This window comes from Euprymna scolopes, chromosome 16 (genome assembly GCF_053919585.1).
Source record: "Euprymna scolopes isolate OS-2025 chromosome 16, ASM5391958v1, whole genome shotgun sequence".
In the NCBI taxonomy this organism is placed as follows: Eukaryota; Metazoa; Mollusca; class Cephalopoda; order Sepiida; family Sepiolidae; genus Euprymna; species Euprymna scolopes.
Window position 1 is genome coordinate 120,539,412 of NC_136497.1, and position 23,593 is coordinate 120,563,004.

The window sequence follows — 23,593 nt, forward strand, 5'->3', positions numbered from 1 at the left end:
CCAACCTTTAAAGAGTTCCTACCTAAAAAAATCCATTATTCATTGAACATTTGAATAGTCAAGTCGCTGCCTGATGATATCTGTTGTTTGATTAAAACAAATGGCTGTTTGTAGTAGCGGGATGTAAACATGTTTATTTAACAATAAATAAATATTATTAGCTCTTTTTATTGGGCACTATCTAACAACCTCGTTGAATTCATTAGTTTATTACTTTTGAATAACAAAAACCCGAGTATGTATATATATATATATATATATATATATATATATATATATATATATATATATATATATATATATATATATATATACTATTAAAAAAAGGAACGTGATATATATACTATTAAAAAAAGGAACGTGATATATATATATATATATATATATATATATATATATATATAAATATACTATTAAAAAAGGAACGTGATGTTTGTATGTGTGTGAGAGCCCGTTTCCTATAGACTCGAAAACAACTGGACCTATTTTTAGGAAATTTCACACGAAGGTGCTTTATGTTCTTGACATTGTTTTTAGAAAGGTTTTGTGTCTGAATGTCGTCGATAACTTTCGATAATCGGAAGAATCCGATAAAAGAAGTAGCAGTCGATTTTCACTAAAGTTAGCATCTTAGTCTAATATCTCAAGTACATTTGAGAAGTTTTATAATCACACAAACCGAAAGGTACGACATGTAAAATCAAGTGCAACAGCATTATAATATTGACGTTTTTATTTTAAACTTAAATTCAAGACAATATCAATGCAGAAGAAATAACCCCAGGCCTATAATATCAACTAAGGATTTTTTTTACATTACAGGGGTGCGTTCGAAATGAATGTTTCTATCTAGAGCACAATCGAAATAGTATGCATTTTTTGCATTTTTAAATTTTAATCCAAGCCTTTATAAAAATATTTTATATTTTCAATATTATGTTCACTATAGTGCAATGAAGACTACATATGTTGTGGACTAACTCAATACGGGGAGGCATATAAAGCTTCCTGCCAGTGCACTGCGATATGTCCCCAATTAGAGTAGTCAATCAATCGATTTGATTAAAAATAGGAGAGACTTTACTGATTTCAATGACACTAAAAATATAGGAGTGTGAAACATTCGTCGATTCCTATTCTATATCGAGCAATGTAAGCTTTTCCTGATAGTATATATATATATATATATATATATATATATATATATGAAGTCATCCACATGTAGTACTGTTTCGTTGTTTCAATGCTAATCAGTGCGGCTAGACAGGCAACTACCTCAAGCCAGGATCCAAGGAATATATATATATATATATATATATATATATATATATATATATATATATATATATACATATATATATATATATATATAAATGGAAAGGGAGAGAGAAGAGAGAGTGTAAGAGAGAGAAAGAGCTAGAGATATATTATTGGCAAGAAGTATACACAATGAAAAGCATTCTTAGTAAATGCGTTACAAGTTTACCTCCGTCCCCCCCCAAGTTCACCTTTGATTCTCTATCTCAGATCCCACCACAAATTTTCGGAGCTTCAAACACGGCTGTAATTATCATGGTCGGATACGACTAGTACTTAAACGAATGACGAACGAAATATATTGAAGAGAAACTCGCATCAAATCAGATATGTATATAAAATTGCGGCGTACTTGGTAACAGCTACTGTGGGACGCGATGATAGACACTTGAATGGGCCGGAAGTGACAAACACTGTTATCGCCCGCATTCTCGCGAGACTCTTGTGCGAACACTGCGGTCGATGTGCCAGAAGAAAGGGAAAAGCAAATGTGTGAAACGGGAAGGCTTAGCTAGAGGTGTCGGTTAATACGATCGGTTAGAATCGCGTGAAACAAAAGGAAAGCAACGGAATGACACAAAAAGAAAGGAGAGAGAAGAGTGGATAATCTGTATATATCTCCATAGTAAAAGATTTATAGGAACCGGATTCACGCCTAAACTAATTAACTAATAAAAAAGAATTTTGGAAAAAAGCTGTTTGACATAAAGAGGCGCCTTTTCTATTCTCTACAGCCTCTTTTCCACAGAACAGACGTTGCGAGACTGTTCATGTTCTATCACTAATTTAATATTAAGCACCAATCCATGGTCCCTCCTCGCCAATCCTTCACAAAAACACTCGTCTAGCCCAAAACACTATCAATGAATTCTCCCGCTCCCTGTCGTTACCTAAACCTAAACATGCTTCTTCCCTAGAACTGCCCGCCTGTGGAACTCTGCTTCGCTTCTCTGCTTTCCAGCTGACTATGATATCATTATCTGCAAGTCCAAATAAACAAGTTAATACGTTCTTCTCCGATCGTCCTCGTAAATGATTCAATTATATAAAACCCCTTCTACAAACGACTTTTACGCAACTCTCCCAATGATTACAACACACACATTAAACTTTATCCTTGAATTACTCCGGGCCTTGATATATGGTGACCCATTTGTAAAAAATGTGGGTTATATTTAGTTAAATATATTTTTAAAGGATGCAAAGTCTTTATTTCTAGTTATTAGACATGAATTCTCTAAATGTTGACGTCTTTGGAGTATGGAAAAGAGATTATTAAGGATAAAATATAAAGTTCCTATTTTTATTTCGCCCGAATGAATTAGAGAGGATTGCACATTGCATTGTTATGAAAGCCAGAGTTATGCATTCATGAGTTGTAAGTTTAAGCTCTCTGTTACGGATATTGACGGTGTGAATCTCTAAGAATTCAAGCCTTGTCATAAAATTTTATGAGAAGCTGAGATATGTTATTGAATAATTGTAAAATTGGAATGGGAATGATAGAATCTATGTAGAAATATACATTTTCGAATGCAAAGCTCACTTGTTTTTTGGGGATTTTTTTACATAGAAGTTTTCACCTATCAAGGCCCGGTGGCCAGTCGAGGATAAAATTTATTGAGTGTACAGTAATCAAAGGGATAATATCGTAGTAATCGTTAGTAATTGAAATTTGGTAAATCGGATTTCTTAAAGGGGCAGTTCATCAAGAATTTGTTTATGTTCGACTTGAAGATAACCAACTTGTAGTTAGTTGGGAAACAGAATAACGGAAGTGAGTTCCGCAGGCTTGCACTTCTAAGCATGAAAATTTGTTCATGCAAACTACGTTTCGATTTAGTCACACTTGTGGGGAAAATTATTGACAGTGGTTTCAGCTAGACGGGTATTTTTCGTGAAAGATTGGCGAAGCGGGGGGGGGGAGATTGGAGCTTAGACAAGAACTTGCCATGCGGATAACGATGAAACAAAGACAGGCTCTTTACGTCCCTTCTATGGGCAAGAGGTTGCACGGAAAAGAAAAGAGCAGCATACACTAAGTTACGAAGTCTATTTTGTATTCTGTCAAGGCAGGTTAGGCTACTTCTAGTAGCTTCTGCGCAGAGGTTGCAAAAGTACTCCCTCCTTGGACGTACTTGACTTTTATATAAATAGAGAATTGCATCAGTAACCACTCCCATCTTCGCCGCTCCTCACCATTTCTTAGGTAACAAAGTAACTGTTTTCCTTTTTAGGACAATCTATGTATGTCGATTTTAATTTTTAAAGGGTGGGGGCATAAAATTAATGCAAAACTGATATGTTAGTCTAATATATTAAACTGGTACTAGGACGTGTAATAATTGAACGTTCGTTAAAATTAGTCCGTGATGTTCTAGATGACTTTCAAAACATTTTAAGGGATATATTACCTAAAACCCCGAGGAAATTTATTAATACAGGAATTAGTTGCAATATAGTAGTTTGGTTATGTCCATGGAATTGTTTGGGAAACATACAAAGAAAGTAATGAAAAAGAAGTATCTAATTGTTAACATTAGAAAGATTAGCAGAAAATATGCTCTGTTGTAAGGGGTATGTATTGTTGTGTATATATATTTCGTGTATGTGAATATATCTCATTATAACATGGCCGTGATTGTTAAGTCATGGGTATGTGTGTGTGTCACATATATACAAACTATAGAGAGATCTTACGACACGTACCTCTTTGCGTTCCTTGGTCGATGTACATTCCTGAGGATTCCTACATCTCCCGAAAATAAGAACTACTTGAGATTATTACAAGAAATAGAAGTACTGTGAAACAGTGAAACATCTAGTTTGTTTGGCGAAAGTATTTATTTTTTTGTTTTCCACGTCTACTGGAAAACCTCGCATCGCTGAATCAATTTAGATTTCTCTTCTTTTTTTACGTTTTCTTATCTTGAATCAAGGTTCGCTCGTTCTGACTAACGAAGTCTTTGATGATCGGCCAAGGATTCCTGTAGTTTACTTAAGACTTATTTACGACCCCTAGACTCTAGAAACGCATGTGTGTCTCTATGTAGTTTAATGTGTATGAGTAAGGCGGTAAAATCTCATTAACCGGTTTACACTAAAAACGCTCTAGTTTGCCTCATGAGCCCTGCTAGCATGCTGATGCAATGTGCTGTCACGGAAATCAATGAGTTTAAAGCCTATCAGGCAAACCATCTGCACTTAATTTGACACAATCAAATGGTTCAAGCCAGTGCCGTGTGACACACAACAAATATATTTAAATTTTTCCTCGATATACAAGATACATTTTTAAACGTAGATGTATATTATATATATATATATACATGCTTCACATAAAATATAAAAAAACATTAGAAATAAACACATTTAGAAAAAAAAATAAAATTTATTATTATTTATTTTCTATACATATATATATATATATATATATATATAAGTGAAAGTGGCTGTGTGTGTGTCTGTGTACATTCCCCTATACAATAAGCTGTAATTTTTTAATATAGAGGGTACTGAGATTTGGGAAAATCGATGTAATTGGTTTTTGGCCAGAAACTTTGCGATTAAGGGGTCTAAGTTCAACGATTAAACTTTTAAGAACTCTACCAAACTCCTCCGATAATTTTCGGTCTACACACTTTAAATTTTAGATATAGGTTCCTTGTAGATGGATCAAACTTCATAATCTGATTTGAGCCCAATACAATAAATGTTAAGGGGTCATAATAGGAGTCAAAGTAAAAAAAAAATGACGGCTTTGTTTTGCCCAACATACTCCTCCAAATACCCGGGCAACGCCGGGCCGAAATGCTATTATATATATATATATATATATATATATATATATAAACACACAAACACACATAAACTGAAACAAACACACATGCGCCTACACACACATTATATATATATATATATATATATATATAATGTGTGTGTAGGCGCGTGTGTGTTTGTGTCAGTGTCTCTGTGTTTATGTGTGTGTTAGATGAGAAAAAGAGTAAACTATGGTTAAAATGCGAATAAAATGTTAAATGTTTATTGATTCAACCAAAACTCGGTATTTACATGTATTTAATTTTAATGGCTAATAGAAAAACAAACGCATAAGAATGGTGGTAGGTAACGCATGGAATTTATTCTCGTAAGCATGTAAAATATATGGAAATATAGATTAGAAGGCATATGTATGGATGTATGGATGTATGTTGAGTGAACACATGCAATTTTCTGTGTGAGTGTAGGTGCATATGTGTGTATTTTTTATTTGTTTTTATTTTTTATTTTTTTTCCTTTGAAGATTGTAATGCAGGGTAGGGGACAGCTAAACCAGCAGCCAACATTGCCCTGCTTTTTTATTGAAACCAACCGAGAGATCTTTTTAGTATCCTCGCTGTTCCCTTAAGTGCAATTGTCTGAATCTCTTTTACACTTGGTTCTCCAGGAACATTAGTTAGGTAGGACTTTAGGTTCTTCTTCATAAGTCCTGTGGCACCTATGATAACTGCTATGATCGATATTCCCTTTAGGTTCCAGTTTCTTTTCATATCATACATGAGACCTTGGTATTTGGTCTGTTTCTCTCTTTCAGCTCTGTTAAGACCGCCATCATTAGGAACACGCACTTCAATCAAGGTTGCAACTCTCTCTGACTTATTCCATATAACTATGTCAGGTTTCACAGCAGCATTTTCAAGGTAGGTGGCTGTAGGGATTACATGGTCGTAGTCATTTCCAACTGTTCTTTAAGGTTGATGTTCCCAGGACTTGCTGCTACACTGGATGTTTAATTTTTTACAGATGGTCCAGTGGAGGTACTAGCATACTCCATCATGTCTCGCTGTATAGTAGCCGTCCCCTAGAATATCTTTGAAATTTGATATCAGATGAGCAACACTTTCCAATTCTGTATGGCAGAACCTGCATTTATTGTCATTACTGATCCCTGCCATCTTCTTGTATGCATTGGTCATCAATCCCTGGTCTTGGGCAGCCATTATAACCCTTTCCTGATCGTAGTGGAGGGATCCTCTTTTGAGTCAGTCCAAAGAACCTTCTTTATGTATTCCTGAGAGAGTTTCCCCAGAAAATACTTTGCACGCTGATGTTGTTCCCATTCTGTAAGGTTCATCTGTTGAAAGGTCTCGGTATAATATATAGGTGTGTGTGTGTATATATAAATGTTTTTATATAAGTTAGAGTATACACATGTGTGTATGTATTTGCCTTGGGTGTTTTGTGTTAGCCAAGAAAATCTGGAATCTAATATTCTACACTAGAATATTAATAGGAATAAAGACAATGGAGTATTTGATTAGAAATATAAATCTCTAAAAACGCTTAACAAAGATTAGCAATATTGTATCAAAACTAGAAACACAATTTTAGTAATAGTGATAGCAAAATAGATGAAACTTTTTCTAGATCATTAAAATCGATTAACAAAGATTAACAATAAATATTCAACAACAAACAATATTAGTAATCAAAGAATGGGGATTAATTGATACTTTTTTTAGATCAGTAAAAAAATCCTAATTTATTAAATAATATTCTTGTCCTAAACGACTAAATCCTAAAACCGAAAACCAAGGTGGACCTCCACTTTCATTGGAGTAAAACGTACGTTGAGCTAAATAATATATTTATTAATTAGAATACTTCATAATAGGATATTCAGTATTGTTAGATAAATATTTAAGAACACAATTCATGAATTTATATTATTTGAATTAAAGCCATTTATAACCTCAGTAAATTATGGCTGGATTGCAAACGTAGGTTAAATCTTTGATAATAAAATCAGTATGACGATTGAGATATGCATTATAAACATATAATTTGAATAGGTTAGCCTAGATTTTATTGGATTTTGTGCAATTAATAAATAAATCATAAATGCATATTAGGAATTTGCCAAACTTAGAACTCTGCCAAAACATTAAAATACCGAACGTATTGAGTTACCTTCATTTCAACGTTATGAATACATATTAGGATCAAAAGAAATCAAAAGAAAAAAATTAAAAATAAATTCAGATCCTTAATATGAAATGAAGAATGAGACTGCACTGAATATAAAGTAAAGTTAAAGTTTTTTAAAAAACCGCCTTTTGAAATTACACAAATGGGTTAGTCGAAAATTTTGTAAGCAAACAAAGCAGACTCCTGATACAAAACTAGCATAGAATCGAAACAATAAAGCTGAAGACCTAGTATATTAGCCCGGATTAATAATATTTTAAATTAAATAAAAAAAAATTAAGAAATTAAGAAAATCGTATCACTTAAACTTATTAAGTGAACACAGGTAATTTATGGTAACGTTGTATAAAACTTTGATTGGATTTTTTTTAAATAGAGGTACGAAAATAGGTAAATATATAAATCTTTAAACAAACCGTGAGAAGGATTAGATGTAGGTAAAATATTTTCCAATGTTTTTTCCATTAAAGGAAAATGGACTCCATACTGTTCATTTTTAAAGAGTTTTTCATTCAATACGTGTGAGGAAAGGCTGTTCATGTGAAAATATTCAAACGACATAATGTTTGAATTTATCGGAATAGTTTTGAAACCGTTGTAACTAACAATGAAATACACTATTTGTTGCTATCAATCTATTCCTTGGTGTCTTTATTTTGTTAAAACAATATATGAATGCTCAATTATGAAATATGATCATTTTGTAGCTTACAGTTTAAGTCATATAATTTTGACTTAAAAATTATTCGTATATGAATGATTACGGTATTTTCAATTAGATAAACCCATTAAAATACAGAATACTCTAAATAAGACTCTCTCTCTCTCTCTCTCTATATATATATATATATATATATGTATATATATATATATATATATATATATATATCACAAGAAGGAAAGATATAGAGAGAGAATGCACGTGTTGTATTTCTAGCAAAAATACTGCAGTGGCATTGCAATAATTGAGTGGAATCGATGTTGCCCCGAGGCTTCATTAAATTTCTGGATATAAGCCAGTATATTGATAGACACAAAAAAAAATGAAAAGAAAAAAATGTTTAGGAAAATCTAACCAAGTAGGTTAATTCCAGTTTTGACCTATTGAAGCATTTTCTTTTTTCGAAAAGTTACATTAGTATTTTTTTTAGCTTTACACTCGATTTCTTTCATAGTCAAAGAGAACGGCATTGAAAACAAATCAGCAACAGATGGCCCAATAGTTTAACACTTCCTAATCATCATAGAACAAATTATGGGCAATAATAACACTTTGATGAATTATTTTCTACTGGATTTAAGCTAGACAAAAAGCAACGTTACTAACAGGAAAATATTTAGTTTTTTTTCACACGTGACCCATATGTGATTTGTTTTTATATATTCCAATATGGGGAAATATGTCTTGCATGAATTACTGCTGTTTCGTTAATCTATATATCTATAGACGTTAGGATGTGTGTGAGAAATAACTTTTGCCAACCAATACTTAAGGAATTGTTAATCTACATACTAAAAATTTGGTATATAAGGTATTCAGACATGTGAAAATCGAGTATCCTTTTTTTCTATTTACTTACAAGATGTGAGCTGTTTAGAGAAAACATAATACTCGCATGCACATGTCTAAGTTTCTGTATTAATTGCAATATAAAATGTCGTCGTGTTTTTCGACCGGGAAACGACGGGCCGCCTTCTATCTGTCTATAAACCTTATAAGATGACAATTAAAGTTTAACTATTTTTTAAACGTAAATATCTACATTTCTCCCAAATGGTTCACTTCCTTCAAACGTCAACTAAAAGAGAAGGTAATTAGAATATGTCAAATGTAAAACGAGGAGTTATCTTATCAGTAAACAGTTGTTTTTCTTCGTTGCAACACAGTGAGTTCTCATACAAGTTGACCCGGATCAATTTAGTTTTTAGTCTAATGGAATCACATTCATTCGACGCGCAACGATTATACGCATATACATTGAATTTTAAAAAGTTTTTTTTTTTTAGATTTTAGCTCGAGATTTCTTCCATGCTTCCGGATCTAAGATGTGTTGGCAAAAGTAGTTAAAAAAAAAATCTCAACATACGAAAAAAACAAATAGACAAGTACAACAACACCAACTTTCTATCTATCTATTTATCTATTTATCTATATGTATATTCATATTGAAGTCTATATGTTCAAATTACATTTAAAAGGATCAATTTTCAAATACAATCCAAAATTCATTGATTGAATCAAAGAATATAAAATTGAAATTAATGTCCTTAACCCAGAGGAAAATTTTTAGCAAAATGCTAATATTTGTTAACAATAATTTTGCTAAGAAAAATATTAAAAGTGAAATGACTTTAAATGTAGAGTGCAAAGGAAAGACTGGGAACCATTAAATTCACTAACCTGTGATCTAATTCACTTCAATACTTCGAAGTATATATATATATATATATATATATATATATATATATATATATATATATATAAAGAAAAAAGGGTAGAAATAAAATGGAACAAACTGAGTTATTTGTTAATCAAAGGTTCGTTTCATTTCGAGACTTCCCCTGGATTATACGCATATACATTGAATTTTAAAAAGGTTTTTGATAGAGCTAAAAACAACAGTGTTGTTTCTAATTCGATTTTAATTTTAAAAAATCCATAAGTCACTGCAATAAATCTACTGTTTTAGTCTAAAAAACATATCAAACGACAGCAAACCTACGGTGTTAGTCATGATCAGTCTTTTTCCGGAAACTTATTGTCCCCTGTTGTTAGTTAGACTGCAACAGTAGATTTATCGTAACGACTTACGTAAATTGAATAAAATTACATACACACAAAAACACACTCACACACATATATGTATGAGTGCGTGTGTCTGCGTATATATATATATAATATATATGTATATATATGTATATATGTATAAACACACACACATACACACACACACACACACACATATATATATATATATATATATATATATATATATATATTGTCGAATTTACTTGGTGATTCGGAAATGTGAAGTCATGACATAATGTCTACTTTTAGATTTATGAATTTCATAAAGTTTTGGATACTTTAATACACGGAAACAAAAAAATTAAAAATATAGTTATCTATATATTAATACGATAGCGTGTGTGTTATTTTCTGTGTCACGCTTATATCCGGGTCGTTTAATTTTAATGTACTTCCATTTCTTTTCATAAATAATTTTACCAAGAATTCTTCATAAGTTTTGGTTTCCGTTTCAGCTATAACTGATAGGACTCCAATATATTTTTTTAAATTTTATCAGGTTTGGGTTTCGCTTTCCATTCAGGCTGAATGATCTCAATTATATATATGTATATATATATATATATATATATATATATATATATATATATATACATATTTTTTTCATAAGTACTTATTTCGGTTTCGATTCAAGCTGATGCACCCAAGTCATATGGATATATATTTTTATTTTTAAATCGCAACTTTATCTATATATATAAAAGCGAAAATGTATGTATGTATTTATGTTTGTGTGTCTGCTAAAAACTTTTGACCGACGGAACAAAATTTCGCAATATTGGTCTCATATGAAAGCCCAACCCTTCGGACGACAAATATCGAAGAATTGGCCCAAAAGGACCATTAGAAGTTCGTCATCGATTTTCTGCAGGAGGGGGGGGGGCAAAAAAGTGACATTATTATGTTAAACATTACATATTTTTAAATCGATTTATCACTGCCCCTAAAAATACGGGCGCCACTTCTTCTACATCCGGGTCGTTTGTCTTGGGTCAACTTTTATTTAAAATCCGCTGAGTCATGTTACGTGATCTTTACGTCAGCAAGCTGTAATGGCAGTCTGAATTTTAAAAACATTGTTGTTATCTGTAAAAAAATTTTTAACCCTCAAACAAGCTAAACTATGCACTTCTACGCTATGACAACGTTAACAAAGTTATTAGCACGTTAAAAATAGTTAGATACGATAGTTAAACGAAAACTAACAAGCCGCTAGTTATATATAAAGCTCAATATAACGATAACTCTATAATAATATATACGAAATCTGCAAAAATTAAAATATCATTTTTCAGCGTGCTTTACTACCGGGCTTTTCCGGGGGTTCCTGCTAGCTTAGATAAATACTTCTGTAGTTTTAACAAAAAAGTTACAATAATATCAGAGCATCTGCATTTACACTGAACATCTACAGAATACCAACATCAACATATGAATTAGTCTTCTGTTGAATTTGCACAGGTCCCGCTTATAATGAGAAAAAGTGAAATAAACCATTTTCCAGACACTGTCGTTAATAGAGTTTTTTAAGCCATTTGTAGGGAACACACGACAAAATGCTAGGGTGGAACAGTTTTTGCAATAGAGAGAACAGATGTAGATTAGAAATATCGATAACTAATTCGCCCTAAAATGAATAAATTTAGTTTCGTAAAGGAATCTTTTTTTCTCGAACCACCAAATAATATGGGTGCCGTCTTTAAGTTCAAATTTCAATGCTACGTAAATATTTATTTCAAGTGCATTCCATTCCTCGTAAATAATCTATCCCCATCCCCAGAACCCTGTCTATGAGAGAATGGCATTAAAATATGAACTTATGTAAGGAGAGAATAATCTTATCATTGAACACTTGTTTGCCCTTGTTGCAGCCCAGGAAGTGCTCCTTGAAGTTGACCCGGATCAATTTAGTTTTTATTTTAATGGAAAACCGGTGCATAAGACATGCAACGGGGTTGACACTTTGAGATATAGCATACGACATTTTTTTTCAAGATTCTGAAAGTAACATATGTTGGCAACGTCAGATTAAACTCTTGATAACAGCAGAAATATAATCCGACACGAGTTTATTGACATTTTGTATGTTTGTGTATAAGAAATAAAATAGCTGACTTTGCAAGGTCGAAATCTTTTCAAAATGAGAAACAATGCATATTTCATTTATTTTATTACTTCTTTAATTCAAATTAGCTAAAAAGTCAACAATTGATTTGATTAAATTGTTATTTTGTGTATGGGACGAACAGGATTTTAACATTGAGCATGCAGGTTTTTTAACTGTCGTTAATCTCCTAGCCATTATCACCTACATAAATATCTCATTTATAAATATGTTTAAACACAATGCTATATATATATATATATATATATATATAAATATATATATATATATACAATGTAGAATGATAAAATTGTCGCCCAAGAAAAGATGACATGATTCCATTTCCGTTTAGTAAAAACTAGTTTTATTAATTTATTTTTTGTTGCAGACCAGTTGTGTCCAAATCCAAAGAGCGATAGGAACCCTCTATTATATCTGGAAGTGACAAAATGTTCAACGCGTGAAATCGAAGGGCGACACTCTCATACTCTCTACTGATCCAAGCTATGACTACTGAGCCATTACTAGCACCCTCAAAATACAAATTTGGACAGTTCATTTTTTTAGGGCACAGCTCGGCGCATCGTACGATCATTTGGAAGTGGTAGAGCGGAGGGCCAATACCGAAGACACCGCCAAAACACACTGACCAAGGAGTTAATCGAAACAGTCCTTTGATGAATATCTCCCGTGACCTATTCGACAGATTTCCAGAGATTTAGGCTCTTACACACAGCTGTAAATACAAGGGCGAAGGAAGACTTTAAGTGTAGGTTGTACAGGCGCCACACAAGCACTGTCTTGACTGAGAAGACAAATAACCTCAGAGTAAATAAGTCCGTCAGGTTGCTAAACAAACTGAAGCATCCCAATAAGCCAAACATGCTCTGGTTCTTTTCAAACAAAACGGTGTACAATAGCCAGACCCATCGCTGGATTATCACGAATAACAGGGGCATTCCCAGGGTGAGGAAGAGAAAGCATCCGATTACGGTTATGTTTTTTTAGTGTAATTTCAATTGAGGGTCATAGCAGGCTACCTTACATCTTTGAAGTAGGCTTGCAATTCATCACCAAAGTGCACCTGCATGTGCTGAAAAGATTGGTGATACCCCGGTGCAACTAGGCTACGACTTTGTACCATTCTTGCACTGGCCTTCTTCTTCCCCCCCCGCTGGCTTACTTTGATACTTATTTTTTAATTCTTACAGTTCTACTTGCTTATTATCACCTGCATGATCTCACACAAAACTAAAGCCAGCCTGACAACCGCCATCCGCCAACTATTCGCTGAGATTCAACCGGCGCTTCTGAAAAATGCATACTTTCAGTTCTAGACCCGTATCGATGCGGAATTTGATGCTGAAGTCGGCTACATTGAAAAGATTACAGCTCTACTAAATAATTAAGTTACCTGAAATAATTTCTTAATGACAATTTTAAAACAAATCTGTAATTTTGTATTCCTTAGGGCAACCATTCTATCCTCCACCCTCTCTCTCTCGCTATCTCTCTCTCTATCTATCTATCTATATATATATATATATATATATATATATGTATATATATATATATACATATATATATACATATATACTAGCAAAAGTACCCGTCGTTGACTGGGTTCAAAAGCAGCATACAGAAACTGGACTCTGATTTATGAAAATATTATAGGTTATGAAAAGGATAGCTTCGAATTTGGGGGTATGAAAACCAAAGCAAAATATGATGAAAGTAAAAATAGATAAAACCCATAATTTATTATACCATGCCTGTTTACGCTGAAACAATTATCACAATATTCTGTGGACCTATATTAAAAAAAACTTGTTAAACTTTGTGACATATTTCCATTCTATGAAGGTCAGGCGCGAACGAACACCCCATAATTTTATTATACCATATTTCTTCAAACTCAAACATAATTATCAAAGTATACTTACGCAGATAGATATGAAAAGTCTTTATTAAAGTGGGTGCCTATTTCCATTCTATGGAGGTCAGGCGCGAACGCAGACCCGACAATTTTTTATATCACCCCAATTTAAGTAAAATCATACTTATCAAAGTATTATTATGTACATCTATATCAAAAACACTTGTAAACATTTTTTTAATTTTATTTTTTTTATTTCCATACTTTGTGGACCAGGCGCGAACGCAGCACCCACAATTTTAATGAAATACCCTTCTGCCAGATCAAACATACCCATTCCTATAGGACCCTATTCGTGACCAGGCGCGCACACACACACAAAGACATTCAGCTTTATATATATATATATATTGGGTCCTATAATGTTGAATATTTACAAAAAAAACTGATTTCATATAATGATAGATGCATCGAGACTCAGTGACCATAAGAAGTGTTTTTAATTTACGGACTGCAAGACAAAAATACTAAGTTCTCAATGACCTTATGCCATAAAAACCAAAAGATGGGATAGATAAAAAGAAAGGGAAATAAAAAAGATGTTTATTATCTTTTACGACCTCACTTGCCCCCCCCCCCCCCCCCGTTTATAACTCCCACTCAGGTTACATTCTAACTTTGTTAACGAAATAAGAAAATGTTTTTGTTTGAAATATCAGCTCTCGACGGTAATTCTTGACCTGGAGACGTAATCCCCCAACGCGGGTTATTACAGAAACATGTATGCTCATATGTAGCCATTAATGTTTTTATAAATAAATTTAATATACCTGCTATGTTCACTCATTGAGCACTATTTGGTAGACACATGTTTTTCATTGGATGTACTTCTAGGAAAATAAACTATTCTGGCTATATATATATATATATATATATATATATATATATATATATATATATAATAAAAATTACAATAAGTTTACCAAGGTAATGAAAATGGTTTACTTAAAATATATTATAAATATTAAAGAGTTAATATTTACAAGTAAAATAAACTCAGCCAGATGTAAAAGCTCAATAAAACCGAAAAGGAAATAGAGCTTATAATATGAACAAATGATTAATAAAACATGTTAAAAGTCATCTTGAAAAAGAGTTTAAAACATATTTAATTTTAAAAAAGGAAACACAAGATAAGTGGATAGTCCTTAATCCGCGGAGTTTCGGAGAAATACTCTCCTTCTCATCAGAGGGCAGGAATTAGCAAAATCCAGGATCGGATTTTGCATATAAAAGTATTTAATGAAACTACAAGTAAGTCACAGATCTTACTTGGTTAAAAAAAGGGTGAGATAAGGGGAAAATATATACAAATACAAACGGACACATAAACGTATACACACATATATGTTGTGACTTAATCGGCGGGAATTAAAGATAACATTGCCGTGAACTTTTGCATTCGTGGTTTGAAAGTTTAATCTGTGTGGTGCAGATAATGACAGTGTTTTACCCTTTTATGCTTATTTGCCATATATATATATTTTAACACTTGTAGAAATATATATATGTGTGTGTGTTTGTGTGTGTGTGTGAGTGTGTGTGTGTGTGTGTTTCTCTTTATATGTTATCTCTCTTCCTCATCGGCATATATCTCAATCTAAATCTCAATATATATATATATATATATCGGTTTTCTTTTTCATTTCGATACTTTTTTGTGACCGAGAACGGAGGTCCGCTTGAAATATAAAAAATAACAATAAAAATATTAAAAACAGAAAGTTACATCGTTTTTCATGCTTTAAGAAACCCTCATAAGCTTTTAATTATATATATATATATATATATATATATATATATATATATATATATATATATATATATATATAAGTGAGCATGTCTGTGTCTGGGTGTCTGTCTGTCTGTGTCTACGCAATAAATCTGTCAATTTTTATTCTACAGACTCGAAATTTGATATACAGGCTACTGAGATTTGGGAAAATATATGTGATACGTTTTCGGCCAGAAATTTGGCTATTAAATGGTCAAAGCTCAACGATTTAACCTATCAGAACACTACCAAGCCCCTCCTGTATATAATATTGTGTTTAAACATATTTATAAATGAGATATAGGTTCCTTGGGTATGGAGCTAACTTTATAACTCAGATTGAGCCCAAAACAATAAATGTTAAGGGGTCATAATAATGGTCAAAGTTTAAAAAATTGACCCTTTTTTTATTTGCTCAGCAGACAAATCCAAACACCCGGGCAACGCCGGGCACCCATTCTAGTATATATATATATATATATATATATATATATATATATATATATACATATATATATATATATATATATATATAGTTAACGAGTCTGTGTGTGTGTTTGTGTGTCTTTCTGTGTACATTTTCCTACGCCATAACTTTGTCAATTTTTTGTCTACAGACTCGAAATTTGATATTTGGTAAAATCTATGTGATCGGCTGTGGCCAGACATTTGGCGATAAAGGGGTCAATGTTCAACGATTTGACCTTTGAGAACTTTACCAAACTCCTCCGACAATTTTGGGTCTAAACGCTTGAAATTTTAGATATAGGTTCCTTGCACATGGATCTAACTTAATAACTGAATTTGAGTCCAAAACATTAAATTTTCAGGGGTCATAACAGGGGTCAAATTTTAAAAAATTGAACTTTTTTTTTGTTCAGCATACACCTCCAAACACCTGGGTAACGCCGGGTACCCATGCTAGTATAGCTATAAAAGTGAACGTGTCTGTGTGTCTGTCTTTATGTCTGTCTGTGTACATTTTCCATATGCAACTCTGCCAATTTTTATTCTACAGACTCGAAGTTTGATATACAGGGTACTGAGATTTGAGAAAATCTATGTGATCGCTTTTCGGCCAGAAATTTGGCTGTTAAGGGGTCAAAGTTCAACGATTTGACCTTTGAGAACTTTACCAAATTTCTCCGAATATTATTCATTTAGGGAACGTTTGAAATTTTAGATATAGATTCCTTGGACTTGGATGCAACTTAATAACGGGATTTGAGCCCAAAACAATAAATGTTAAGGGGTCATACAATTTGACCTTTTTATTTATTTATTTATTTATTCATTCATTTCTGGCTCAGCATACAACTTTAACACTCTGGCAACGCCGGGCACCCATGCTATTATATATATATATAAATGAACGTTTCTGTATGTCTGTGTGTCTGTATGTGTACATTTCCCTACGGAATAACTCTGTCAATTTTTAGTCTACAAGAATCGGAATTTGATATACAGGGTACTGAGATTTGAGAAAGTCTATGTGATCAGTTTTCGGCCAGAAATTTTGCTGTTAAGGGGTAAAATTTCAACGACTTAACCTTTTAGAACTCTACAAAAGTCTTCTGATAATTTTGGGTCTAAACGCATGAAATTTTAGATATAGGTTCCTCATACTCATGTGCATGGATCTAACTTTATAACGTGATCTTAGCCCAACACAATAAATGTTAAGGGGTTATAATAGGAGTCAAAATTATAAAACATTTGACCTCTGCGGTCTCTACCAAATTACTCAGAAAATTTCTGGCCTAAACATTTAAAATTTTACATAAAGGGTATTCAGAGATAGGGCAAGCCTTCGGATCGGTTTTGGTCGAAATATTTTAGTTAAAAATATATAAATGTATGTATGTATATAAGTTAGTATATCTGCCTAAAACTTTCGACAGAGGCGACACATTTTAACTAGATCCGTATCGTTTGGAAGCCCTACCCTTCAGACAACAAATATCGAAAAAGTGGCTAAAAATATTAATTTTTTCACCCGTAACTGGGCATTTTCTTCAGGGAGGGGTCGCATTTTTAGCCGATATTTTCGAAAGTTAAGTTATCTTCTCTTTTCGATTGTCTAGCCTTAATTTAAACGTCCATCACTTCCTGTTTGGCGATGGTCGTAATACAAATATATATATATATATATATATATATATATATATATATATATATATATATATACAAGTATTTCAGCCCGGCTTTGCCCGGATGTTTGGAAGTGTATGTTGAGCAATATATATATATATATATATATATATATATATATATATATATATATATATATATATCAGGAGTGAGTTCCATATAGAAACATTGATTTTATTTGAATAAAATAACATATTCATGTGCGCTTGAAAGCCAAATGAAAACGTTATATTAGGAAAATAAACAAATATGTGGTTATTTTCCTAATATTACGTTGTGATTTGGCTTTTAAGCTCACTTGATTCGTATTATATATATGTATATATATATATATATATATATGTGTGTGTTTGTGTGTATCTATGCATATATATATATATATATATATATATATATATATATATGCTAATAGTGAAAGAAAGGAAAGAAAAGTGAAATAGTAAAGGAGAGAGATATGTTTTTATCTCTCTTCCCTTGTCTACATCGCTACATATATATATATATATATATATATATATATATATATATGTATATATTGTGTGTGTGTGCGCGCGCGTCATACTTTATCTGAAATGAATCGTTTGCTTTTCAGCGTTTGATAACTTTTGCAGCTCTAACATCTCATCGTTATTTTTTACGGTTTTATTTTCTTATCTCTAACCAAGAGAATTTAGCTTTACAGGATAAACACATGTTTCTATTTTATTAAAGTAACGTAAGAAGGGCGCTTCCCCGAAATATGTCATCGTTTGCCAAAACCAGGCAAGATGTATGGAAGAGACGGCATTTCAGGCGAATAAAATGTCATTCCACTTCCTGGTGTGCTTCCAAATCTGATATTGGGAGGAGGAAACATGAGAACCCCAAAAGTGTCAACTCGGTTTCGTTTCGATTCTGTCCAAATTGAAAATTGGGATAACTCCACAAGATAAATATTATTCATTTAAGGAACGTTTGTCAACATTTTTGGAAGGTGACGGTCATTTATTGGTGAGCTACACAGCATGAAAAGCATGGTATGTAAAGTCCGAATCCAGTTCGTTTCAGTGAACCATTTTCATTTTGATGTTGATACCGTTTACTTACGCTTGGATTCTAATTGGAAAAATATCGGTAAAACTGATGACTCAAATAGAATTAACTGATCTATACGAAATGAATGACAGAATTTTCTCATTTTGTTGAGGTTATATACATATATATATATATATATATATATATGTATATACTTATATATGTAGCGACACACACACACACACACGCGCGCGCGCGCGCGGAGAAAGAGAATTGTTCACTATAACAAGTGTTTCGTTCGTTCTTTCGGGAATCATAAGAACAGGATAAAACGATTACTGCCGGTGGAAGGCTGTATTTTTAATTTCAAGATGTTAATCATCTTACTATTTATACCTTTAAAAAATTATATATATATATATATATATATATATATATATGCGTGTGTGTGTGTGTGTGTGTATGTGAAATTACTTAGAAGAATAGCTGGTTAGATGATTAACATCTTAAAATTTGGAAAACAGACTTTTGTCATTTATTTGGTATTTGCCCTGTACTTACATCGAGCTTCAAAAATTAAAAGATTGGTATGAATAAAAAGTGAAATATAATTGGAGAAACATAATTCCAGATGAATATATATATATATATATATATATATATATATATATATAGTGTGACCCAAGAAAACGGGCCCAACTCTAATTAGGCCTCGTTTTGTTCGAATGAAATGAAACTATGGTCATAACTAGTTTAATATATTCAAAAATCACATCAAAACACTAGGGCCTTTGGCTTTTTTTTCTCCGTCGACTGTAAAATCCTCAGAAGAACATTTGAATGAATGTGCTGTGTTGTTTTGGGGTCACCCTGTATATATATATATATATATATATATATATATAGTTATATGTATATATATAAACATATATATATATACAATAATCTATAATAATATACATACATATATATATATATACAATAATCTATAATAATAATACAATAATCTATAACACACTAAACAAACTAAAAATTCCTATCATGCAAACAACATCACTAACCATAAGACATATATTAAAAACCACGAAACATCTCTATAACAAACCAGTTTCCGATGGAGGTATATATACTATTCCTTGCCATAATTGCCATCATAAATACGTTGGTGAAACTCAGAGTAAATTGGAAAAAAGGCTCAATGAACACAAAAGAGATATAAAAAATAGCAATTATCTAAGTGCATTATTCTCTCATTCATTGCAACATAACCACACCTTTGACTTTAAACAAGCTAAAGTAGTTAAATTTATTTCAAATAAACCGCGCCGGAGATTTCTTGAATCTGCGCTTATCGCAATTTGAAGCACTATTAAACAACGTGGAGGTTTCTATAACATAGCGCCATTAATAAGTAAACGTTTATTAAAAGAACATTATGGGCAGGAGCTGCTAGAAAGGACTTGTCCTGCCTTGATAGAGTTCAAAATAGACTTCGTAGCCTCGTAGGAGATGTCCTTTTCTCTTCTTTGCAACCTCTATCTCACAGAAGAGATGTTGCGAGTTTGTCTCTGATGTATCGTTATTTTCATGGAAAGTGTTCGACTGAGCTTCAATCTATGGTTCCCCCTCGCCAAACTTTCACAAGAAACACTCGTCTAGCTGTAAACACTATCAATAATTCACCCCACTCTTTATCTGTGCCTAAACCTAAACGTAGATTCCATGAACAAAGCTTTTTTATTAGAACTACACGCCTGTGGAATTGTCTTCCGTTTTCCTGCTTTCCGGCTGACTACAATATGGTTGTCTTCAAGTCCAACGTAAATAAGTTCTTGATGAGCCGTTCCATATAAGTTATCAAATTTAACAAATTTTCATTTCTAATGATTGTTATATTGTCCAATTTCTACTGTACACTCTTTAACCCTTATCCTTGAGTGGCCTCTTGGCCTTGATAATGAGTTGATACCTATGAAAAAAACAAAAAAAAGAAAAAGTCCAATGTGAACAAGTTCTAATTGAATCGTCCCCCTAAGTAATCCAAGTTACAAAATTCCCACTGTTTACTATGCTAAAATCACAATGACTAATGTATACCTATTAACCCTTACCTCGAGTGGCCTCTGGGCCTTGATAAGTGGTGACACCCTTGTAAAAAAAAAAATTTAACTGTGGACACAGGTTAACTTTCTCACACCATTCAACACCCCCTGTAATAATTAACACATAATCTCAAGCAATAAATTACGTGAAAAACACTCATTTCATTTCTGTTACAAACTTATATTTGAATTTCAACAGATATATCTTTTTCCCAATAAGAATATAAACTTGCGTTCATATTTTTAAAATTACATAAACGACTATATGACGTCACTAAAATTTCCCTCTCTTTAACAGCGCCAGCTCTCCCCCTCCTTTTTGAATTTCCTACATCATTTTTCCGTTTCTCTGAAATAGAAATGCGTTACACTGTGCACGTGAAACATTTTCAAATATGTTGTACTGGTATAGTTTTTGGTTTCTTAATCTCATTCATCCAGAGGAAGTCTCGAAATAAAGACGAAACGTTGATGAACACATAATACGGTTTGTTCCTTTTTATTTATATATATATATATATATATATATACATATACATATATATATATATATATATATATATATATAGTAATTTATAAAATATATATGGCGATTACGCTACACTGAATATTCGGCGTTTCATCCACTCTAGGATTCGTCAGGCTTATGTATTGAGCAATTTTGAAGTAAATACTTAAAGTTTACGCATAAATCTATACTTTCGTATATTAGTTTTATGTGAGTAAATGAAATAGTTATATATATATATATATATATATATATATATATATATATATATGATGGAGGACACGAACAGCACAATTGCTCACAGGTTTGTGCTAGAACGGCCATCTACCATCAGCCGCCACTGTGCAGAGATCCGGCTGAGGACTTCCAGTTTCCGTTTCCACAAAAGCTGTCTACGCTCGATATGTGGTCTTAGCCTCCGCGACAAGGTATCAAATGCCGAATTATTCACAAAATGCAAAATATCTGGCATTGAATTATTCCTTATTCAATCGCAATTGCGGTGGGCTGGTCATGTATTGAGGATGCCCGATGACAGAATTCCAAAAATTGCGATGTACAGTCAATTGCGGCTAGACAGGCAACTACCTCAAGCCAGGATTGAAACCCGACCGTTTGTACGGCAGTCAAGGCTCCTAACCATTACGCTATTGGCGGCTGCTTGAACGAGTAGTGAGTTTAACGATGTTTTGATATCGTCTGAAATACCTCCGCTCGATTTGTTTACACAAAAGCGTCGCTTTTTATGCTAATGGTAATTCGTGTTTCACTTCTCAATATGCTCAACTCAAGGTGAGGAGCACTATAGTCATCCACATACAGTACTGTTTCGCTGTTTCACAGCTCATCAGTGCGACTAGACAGGCAACTACATATATATATATATATATATATATATATATATATATATATATATATTCATTATATATTTATTCATGTGGGATCATTGCTTATACATTGTTTAATTTTAATAAGCAATATCCCTACTCTCTACTTCCTTGTAACTGGCTAATCAATACATACTCAAGGGGATTTAGCGATATATAAATGTATATATAAAACAAATAAAGCGTGCATACATACTCACATACATATAGATCTGCATCAATGAATTTCTGGAGTTAATGTTGGGTGAGCCCGATAAACTCTGTACTTATGAGACAATAAAAATGTCATCTCATAACATTTTGAATGTTATTAAAACAAAAACTGTTGGATATTCATATTCATAAGCGGCATGAGGTGGACAAGACATACACGGAATACCGAATCTAATTCTATTATGAAATGGAATCATGAATTTTGTTAGAGATTTAATAGTTGACATTTAATGTTCACTTTAAGGTGACGTTTTCTAATAAAATATTTTCATAGAATTTTGAAAGTTAAATTTAATTGTCAGCATACATGAGAAAAGATTTCCAAAAGCCAATTTTATTACTAAACGTTTTTCTATATAAAAAGCAGTAGATGAATGTATGTATGTATGTATGCATGTATGTATGTATGTATGTATGTATGTGTTGGGGTGGAGAGGGCACCCGTAAGCCGTGGTGAAGGCAACCTTTCTAGGAGAAGCAAGTCTCTAATTTAAAAAAACCATAAAGCGGAAGACGAGTACCCGCATTAAGCTGGTCTGCAGTTTAATTTGTTGCTGGCTATCTTTCTCTTGCTTGTTGCTGGATCTCAACATTTTGAACCGAGAGAGAGACTTAGCTGTCGTACAAAGCTAAGACTCTGTAACATCATAATTGTATAGATACTCCCTCAGGTATTTGGGCTCATGGATTTTAAATGTCTGAGGGAGTGGCACTCGTCTGACAAGACGTTGAAATCATCGTCATGTATGTGTTCAACCGATAAACTCTTGAATTGCTAACGCAACATTGA